General features: G+C 43.4%; 1 pseudogene; it reads left to right on the top strand.

Moving 5' to 3' along the window:
- The first annotated feature begins 8,503 nt into the window (after positions 1 to 8,503).
- LOC142261650 (U2 spliceosomal RNA) lies at positions 8,504 to 8,709 on the top strand (annotated as a pseudogene).
- The last annotated feature ends 295 nt before the right edge of the window (positions 8,710 to 9,004 follow it).

Below are 9,004 nucleotides of genomic sequence, written 5' to 3'. Positions count from 1 at the left end.
TTTAGGGTTTCTACATGCTGCCGGTGGTCATTTCACAAAAATACTCGGGTCTCCCATAGGATAACATTGGGCTCGGTGCTCGGGCCGAGTACACGAGTATCTTGGGAGGCTCGGCCCGAGCTTCGAGCACCCGAGCTTTTTAGTACTCGCTCATCACTACTAAGTGAGTTACTGCAGGGAGGCCCCTGGTTGGTATTGTGAGGGTTAGTGGAATTCCTTCACTGAAGGGTTCTCAGTTGCCTCAGGTTCGTGAAAAATAGGTGCCCTGAGTTATGTCCTGTAAACTGTCACAGCGACCCAGACACACATGTGTAGTAGGGGAATATCCCTGCTGAGATGCCAGTGCTAGAGCACTCGTTTGCTGTGGAGTTGAACGCTATGTGAGCAGTTCTTACCTTCAATGAGCAGAAGTCTCTTTTTTCAGATTTCAATATCTCTGTGGGTATCTGGCAGAAATATGGAATACTCTTTACTGCTAAGACCCTGTACACCACTCCCACTAAAGGGGGCTTTACACGCTGCGACATCGCTAATGCGGAGTCGTTGGGGTCACGGAATTTGTGACGCACATCCGGCCGCATTAGCGATGTTGCTGCGTGTGACACCGATGAGCGATTTTGCATCGTTGCAAAAACGTGCAAAATCGCTCATCGGTGACATGGGTCTCCATTCTCGATTATCGTTACTGCAGCAGTAACGATGTAGTTCGTCGCTCCTGCGGCAGCACACATCGCTCCGTGTGACACCGCAGAAACGAGGAACCTCTCCTTACCTGCCTCCCAGCCGCTATGAGGAAGGAAGGAGGTGGGCGGGATGTTCCGGCCACTCATCTCCGCCCCTTCGCTGCTATTGGGCGGTCGCTCAGTGACGTCGCTGTGACGCCGCACGGACCGCCCCCTTAGAAAGGAGGCGGTTCGCCGGTCACAGCGACGTCGCCGGGCAGGTAAGTATGTGTGACGGGTCTGGTCGGTGTTGTGCAGCATGGGCAGCGATTTGCCCGTGTCGCGCAACAGATGGGGGCGGGTATCCACACTAGCGATATCGGGACCGATATCGCAGTGTGTAAAGTAGCCTTTAATAAACTGTGTAAAGGATTTTAAGTAAAAATCCACAATAAACCAGCGCTAGATGGGTTTTTATAATTTTATTAATAGACCACAAATAAAAAAATTTTTGCTATCCTTGTTTCAAGACAGAGTATTTGATAATATACAATACACTGATTATTACTAAAACCAAGGACCACATAAAACAAGGACCACATAAAATAAAAAATGAAAGTAATGAGAATAAAATTCTTTTGTATAACCAATTAACTTCGAGGTGATACAATATTCACATTGATTTAGTTTTACCAGTCTAATGTAATGCCCCGGCCGGTGGCATATATTTTGTTTGGTTAATAATTTAGACTTATACAATGAAAGATGTACTATACCACCCCTGGCTAACTTACAAGTTTTAAGTTGTACAATATAAGTTTGCGACGTTATATTCGCCCCCAGGGCCTGGGGGAATAAACCTCACAACAACTTGACCGCAAAAAACACCCCGGATTTCTCCGTTGATTAGGCTGGAACCGCTATGTACAGGATTGACCTGTTAGACTTCCAGAGCGGACGTTTTGAGGCCAGTGGCCGCGACTAGTGCTGGCTCTGGGGGAGATGTATGGTTACCGACATCCCTCTTTACAGAGCCTTTATAACACTTCACAAGGCCACAAACCAGCCGGTCCCGTATTCTCCCAAATGTACTTTCGAAATCAAGCAGTACGAAGCCACTGAAAGCACCAAGATGTTGGCTGCGGACAACAATAAGATCAGCGGTAACTACTCAGCCTCTCCAGCGGGCAGTCCAGACCGTATCCAGTGTCAGCTGACTGATTCCACACAGGAGGAAGTTGCTTGGCAGGTTAGCACCACACAAGGCTCCGATCCGCTTCCAAACGAGCAATGCAGAACCGCTGGAGGTACCAATGTATCCTGGTTGCAGACAAAGGAAATGTCAGCGGTAACCTCTCAACCTCTCCAGCAGGCAATCCGTACCGTGTCCAGTGGAAGCCGGTTGATTCCACACGAGGGAGAGATTACTTGGCAGGTTATCACCGCACAGGTGAGGTAGGCAAAAACAGAGTCCTGATCCGACGCGCGTTTCGGGGGCGTGTAACGGCCCCCTTCCTCAAGGATAACTCAGCTGTTGCCTAGAGCACTATTTATGCATACATTTAATTGGTTATAATTTGCATAAAATTAAACAATGTTTAAATTCAACCAACATTCAATGACCACTACATATATCAATTTGTGAAAGACCGTTCATAATAGCCATATAATATAATTATGTGCAAAGGTTTTTCTAAAGGTTTTTCTAAAAAGACCTATATATAGCCTTGCTTGTATCATCATATACTGGGAAGACAATGTGTATATATGCATATGCTTTTTTTCAACAATAAATTTAACAAAAGGACATCATAAAGGTGTAATATAAATTTGCTATAATATGAAAAGCCCCTTATATCTACATCAACCTTGGGCAAGTGAAGCACCAATTTTAATATATATTATGCATATATACACATATATCTCCATGACAATCGCTTTTTTTTTTTTTTTTTTTTTTTCCTTCTCTCCGTATTATTATCAGTACCTATTACTCCTCTACCTATAAAAATATAAATTAATTAAAAGCAAACAGTTCTATATCATTATTGAGTCCATATGGTTTCAAGGTGTTCAATTCAAAAATCCATTGGCTTTCTGCTCGTGACATTTTTTTAATGAAATCGCCACCTCTCCAATCCTTAGTTATTTTTTGTACGCCCCATACTTGGGATCCTTTAAAGGACCCTCCATGTTTTAACACATAATGTCTGGATAGGGGGTGCTTAGTACATTTATTTTTAACACTTCTAATGTGCTCACCCACCCTTTTCCATAGGGGTCTAATAGTTCTCCCAATGTATTTTTTCTGACAGGGACATTGAATGCAATATACTACTCCCTTTGATTGACATGTAATAAATTCTCTAATCATGACTTCTGACTGCCCCTGTAAGAAGGATTTCCGTGAAATATTTTTTGTATTCTTACATACTATACAGCTTTTGCATGGAAAAAAACCTTTCAGGCCAAATAATCCTCCCTTATTAGGTGCTGTAAGATTACGTATGGTGGGTGCCACTAAATTGCCAATATTGTTTGCCTTCCTATATATGAATATAACGTCGCAAACTTATATTGTACAACTTAAAACTTGTAAGTTAGCCAGGGGTGGTATAGTACATCTTTCATTGTATAAGTCTAAATTATTAACCAAACAAAATATATGCCACCGGCCGGGGCATTACATTAGACTGGTAAAACTAAATCAATGTGAATATTGTATCACCTCGAAGTTAATTGGTTATACAAAAGAATTTTATTCTCATTACTTTCATTTTTTATTTTATGTGGTCCTTGTTTTATGTGGTCCTTGGTTTTAGTAATAATCAGTGTATTGTATATTATCAAATACTCTGTCTTGAAACAAGGATAGCAAAAAATTTTTTATTTGTGGTCTATTAATAAAATTATAAAAACCCATCTAGCGCTGGTTTATTGTGGATTTTTACTTAAAATCCTTTACACAGTTTATTAAAGGCTACTTTACACACTGCGATATCGGTCCCGATATCGCTAGTGTGGATACCCGCCCCCATCTGTTGCGCGACACGGGCAAATCGCTGCCCATGCTGCACAACACCGACCAGACCCGTCACACATACTTACCTGCCCGGCGACGTCGCTGTGACCGGCGAACCGCCTCCTTTCTAAGGGGGCGGTCCGTGCGGCGTCACAGCGACGTCACTGAGCGACCGCCCAATAGCAGCGGAGGGGCGGAGATGAGTGGCCGGAACATCCCGCCCACCTCCTTCCTTCCTCATAGCGGCTGGGAGGCAGGTAAGGAGAGGTTCCTCGTTTCTGCGGTGTCACACGGAGCGATGTGTGCTGCCGCAGGAGCGACGAACTACATCGTTACTGCTGCAGTAACGATAATCGAGAATGGAGACCCATGTCACCGATGAGCGATTTTGCACGTTTTTGCAGCGATGCAAAATCGCTCATCGGTGTCACACGCAGCAACATCGCTAATGCGGCCGGATGTGCGTCACAAATTCCGTGACCCCAACGACTCCGCATTAGCGATGTCGCAGCGTGTAAAGCCCCCTTTAGTGGGAGTGGTGTACAGGGTCTTAGCAGTAAAGAGTATTCCATATTTCTGCCAGATACCCACAGAGATATTGAAATCTGAAAAAAGAGACTTCTGCTCATTGAAGGTAAGAACTGCTCACATAGCGTTCAACTCCACAGCAAACGAGTGCTCTAGCACTGGCATCTCAGCAGGGATATTCCCCTACTACACATGTGTGTCTGGGTCCCTGTGACAGTTTACAGGACATAACTCAGGGCACCTAGACAGAAGGCAGAGGGACTACTTTCTATTTCTGGTGTAGAGCTTAGTACAATATATATATATATACTATTACATGTGACACATGTACCTTGTATTACCATTATTCGCTGTATATGAACCCCTTTTCTCCGGGCATTATTTGTCTATAGCATTTTTCACGAACCTGAGGCAACTGAGAACCCTTCAGTGAAGGAATTCCACTAACCCTCACAATACCAACCAGGGGCCTCCCTGCAGTAACTCAGGTAGTTGTACCCATTCTCTTTCCGCATTCTATGTGTTCTTCTTCTTTCTTCTTTTTTTTCTTTTTTCTTCTTTTTATTTCTATCATGTAGTTCAGGGGTTTATAGATATATGTCCTGCATCTCATATTTCCTTTAGTGGTGCTTCTTACCCATTCTCATATCATTTACCCTAGTATTTCATGATCCTGAGGCGACTGAGAACCCTTTAATAAAGGAATCCTTTTTCACTTGAATTGTCAAGTGATACTTACCAGTGACTATCACGTAATGTTACAGGTAGTTGCATTTTCTTCCTCTTCTTTCTCTCCTTTCTTCTTTGTCACACGGTCCATTGTGTTATAGCCCACGTGTCATGATAACACTTGTACCATCTTTTCATTTAGATTCCACCTACAATTATTTACCGATTCCAGTTCTGAAATAGGCTTTCATGATCTACTCACTAGAATTCTCAAGTGCATAAGGTACTGAGACATATACATGTTCACACCATTATAAAGAACAAAGTATAAACATTGAGGTTTTTCTCACACCCATGTTCCTGTGTTCTTTGATATGATATGTGTTCATTTCCTTCACTATATAGGATTGCAAGTTTTCCATTTGTACCTTAATGGCAATGACGCTATACAATTGAACACATATCATCCTGTTATCCATATAGGTGTGTATTTACCTGCTTGACTATTTTTGGTTGTTTGATCCAGAATGTTTCTCCAGATAGGTCATGTGGAAATTTTCTTTCCTCAGTACAAATGTTTTCACTATGGCTTTGGAAAAATTTTTTGTATGTGCATCATGGTCATTTGACCCATTGTACTCTCAAGTAGCAATATATTGTACTGTTATGTTGTACTATGTACTAATTACGTGTTTATATGGTTTTGTAACCCTTTATGATCTTAGATAACTTTATCCTTGATAAAGACCTAAAAACAAGGTCGAAACGTTGGATGAATTATCCTTTTGCACAAATAAAGAATTTTCAGCATTCCAAGAGTTCTTTTCTTACGTTATTGATCACTATAGTGTGCCAGAGCTATTTCTATTGAATTAACTCTTATTTTTTCTGAGCACCTGCTATATACACAGTGAGCCAGACATATTCAAGTTTCATTCAGAAGGCAGAGGGAAGCCTTAGCAGCTGAGCCTATATCTTGGCTTGTGAGCATTAGAACAGGCCGGCGATTACAGGGTAACATGAAAAATGTCCAGCTTGCATTATGACTAGAACATGACAATATCCTTTTAAGTACTAACCTATGATGCGTTCCTAAGCAGTTGATGTTATATGTTCTACATTTCATTTTCTGCATACTTTACAAGTAGTAGAATTTGCTTTGATATAGGCAACTGGATTTTCACAATGAAAAGGCAAAGGATAACGCCCGAAAAAGACGCCATACATTATGTCAGTGCCATCACTGACAAACCTGGATTGACCATGAAATACATCAATCCCCTTAAAGGTGAGTTAAAACAAGTTTTAACTAAATTGCCTTAATATTGTCATGCATTAGAATGACTGTCTTAGGTAATGATAAATATTTTCTACAGGAAGAGGAGTGTTTGCTGAAACTGAAATCGAAAAAGGGAGTTTTGTTGCAGAATATCGAGGCGAGCTCACGTATGCACTTACGATGGTAGACAACTACTCGAGATTTATGGTTGTGGTACAAGTCAAAGATCTAATGGCCCATACTGCAGCGAAGGTCTTCCAAGCACACTTATGCAGACCTCATGGCTACTCAGAGAGAGTCCTCACAGATCAAGGCACAGCCTTTGAAGCGGAAATCTTCAAGGACTTCTGCAGCTTTTACCGATGCAGGAAGATGCGCACTACACCCTACCATGCTCAAACCAATGGTTATCAACCTGCTCAGGACTTTACCCCATATTCCAGATGTGGCCTTACAAGTGATTTATAGAGGGGTAACAATACGTTGGGATCACCGGATCTAATCTCCCTTTTTATACACCCTAAAATCTTGTTTGCTTTAGAATAAACAATAACATCATAAAGGTATAGCAGTACCGTTTCAAAGTTTCGGTGTCCCAAGCAGCATTCCATCAGCCTCTGGAAGGTTCCTGGCAAATTGCACAGCTCGAAGGGCATGCTTTTGAACTCGCAGAGACCCATCGGGGTGGCAAAGGCGGTCTTCTCCCGGTCTGCCTCAGCAACGGACACTTGCCAATAGCGACTAGTGAGATCAAGGGTAGAAAAATAATTTGCAGTTCTCAATGCAGCTAGCTATTCCTCAATACAGGGGAGTGGTGCTGTCCTTCTTCTTTAACAGGACCAACGGAGCTGCCCAGAGGCTACAACTGTCACGGATAACCCCAGCCTCCTTCATGTTGCTCAACATGTCCTTGGTACACTGGTAATGTGCAGGTAGTTTTGGCTTATATCTCTCTTTGATGGGTGGGTGTGCACTTGTGGGGATGTAGTGTTTGACCCCTTTTATTCTTCAAAAGTCTAGCGGATGTTTGCTGAAGACTTGCTCGTATTCTTGCACTAGCCTGTAGACCCCCTTCTTGTGATGTGAAGGTGTGGAGTCAGTGCCTACGTGTAATTCCTTACACCACTCCTATGGCTGACTTGGTGAGCTGTCACTGAATGGGTGGGCTGAAGCAATGGTGGATGCTGCTGTTTGGATAGCATGTGTATCTACTGAGAACAGCTTATCAATGGTGGCAAATCGGAGCAGCTTAATTTCTTGCTCTCCGCAGTTCAACACTCTCATGGGCACTCTTCCCTTCCATATTAATGAATAAAACTATGATGTAAATAGCATATAGATACCCCACAAATGCAGATAAAAGTAGGTTATGGGAAAAGGGGGAAGAGAGAAACAGGAAAATAGTGGAATAAAGTATACCTTCCAGGTGGGAGAGGAAATGGCAGCACAGCCAGTGGAGGTGAAGCAAGGGGAGCCTGCAACTAAAGAGTTGAGAGCGTTATCACATGGTGACTGAGCCTGATTGTAACGGGAGCATAGAGGTGCCGATCCTGTCTTACCTGCGTTGGTGTAGAAGTGGGTGTCCTGTGGTGGAGTCAGCTATGTGCAGTGGTGGCCGTGGGTTCTTTTATGTGCGACCGTAGTAATAGCTGCGCCCACTTCCTGTATGGGAGTGGAATGCAGTGAGGGTAATGGAACGCACGCCTGCGCATTTGTGTTTAACGTCGCGCATGTGCAGAACGGAGAAAAGGCTGCGCTCACTTCCTAATGAAAGGGAGTGAGACGCATCTGGGAAGGGAAGGGAAAAGATTAGGGTTTGGGGATGATGAAAGGGCTTTCTACGGACAAGGATGGCAAAGGGTGGCAGTGACGGAAAGTCAGGCAGCCTGTCCTGTCCTGTCCTGTCCGTCCGTCTTTTTGTATCATGAATTGGAAAGACTGCAAGGGGGAGGGGAGGTGCTTGTGTCCAAAAGGAGGAGTTATTCAGATTCATTGCAGTGGGCGGCGGCTGCAAAAAGCACCATTCTTCTTGTTTTTGCTCTGCAAAACAGCCTTTTCAAGGGTTGGCTTGGGTGACAAAATGTCTTCTGTAGGCGTGGGTTTGTCTCCCTCTCCCTAAGATGTGTCCGGTATAGGCCAGGGTGCCACTCAAGGCCGTAACCAATTCGGGTTATAGCTTCTCGGCCTTTTGGCTAAGATCAAGTGTAGTTTCGGAGGACGCTACCTTGGTCGGTACTGGAAGGTGCCTGGGATTGCACGTCTGCCGGCCTTGAGGAAGTGTGTGCGCCTTCTGGTGACACATAGCCCTCTTGTGCCTGGACGGTTCCCAGGCAACGGGAGGCGATCACCTTTGTTATTTTGAAGTCCTACTGATAAACAGAAAAAAAAAAAATTAAATCTGTTCTTATCAGTTTAATATCTGATACGTCCCCTCTCTGGGGACCATATATTAAATGGATTTTTAGAACAAGGAGATGGAAAAAATCTTGCTCTGTCCACTCCACGCATTGACCTGGTATTGCAGTACCTCCAGGACCGGTGCACCCCTTCTTAACCCAGTTTCCAAAAGCAGAACTCAATTCACCTGATTCAAATGAGCCCCATTAGTGAATTGAAAGAAAGCAAAAACTTTATATGCACCTCAATTTGGCCAATTCACTTTTCACACTTTCACCCTTTTTTTTATCTTTCACACCTTTTACTTGCTTTATTGATGCAAAAAGCTGTGCCAAATAGCAAACTCATCTCCACTCAACTTGACCAACTCTGCTATGTCCCGTGCAGTATCTTATTCTCAGTCTTATCTAGATCATTTGCAATTGAATAGAATAGATCCCTTTTGGC

The sequence above is a fragment of the Anomaloglossus baeobatrachus genome, unplaced genomic scaffold (genome assembly GCF_048569485.1).
Source record: "Anomaloglossus baeobatrachus isolate aAnoBae1 unplaced genomic scaffold, aAnoBae1.hap1 Scaffold_231, whole genome shotgun sequence".
NCBI lineage: Eukaryota > Metazoa > Chordata > Amphibia > Anura > Aromobatidae > Anomaloglossus > Anomaloglossus baeobatrachus.
Note: the sequence above shows the minus strand (reverse complement) of the source record. Positions and strands in the feature narration are given on the sequence as shown.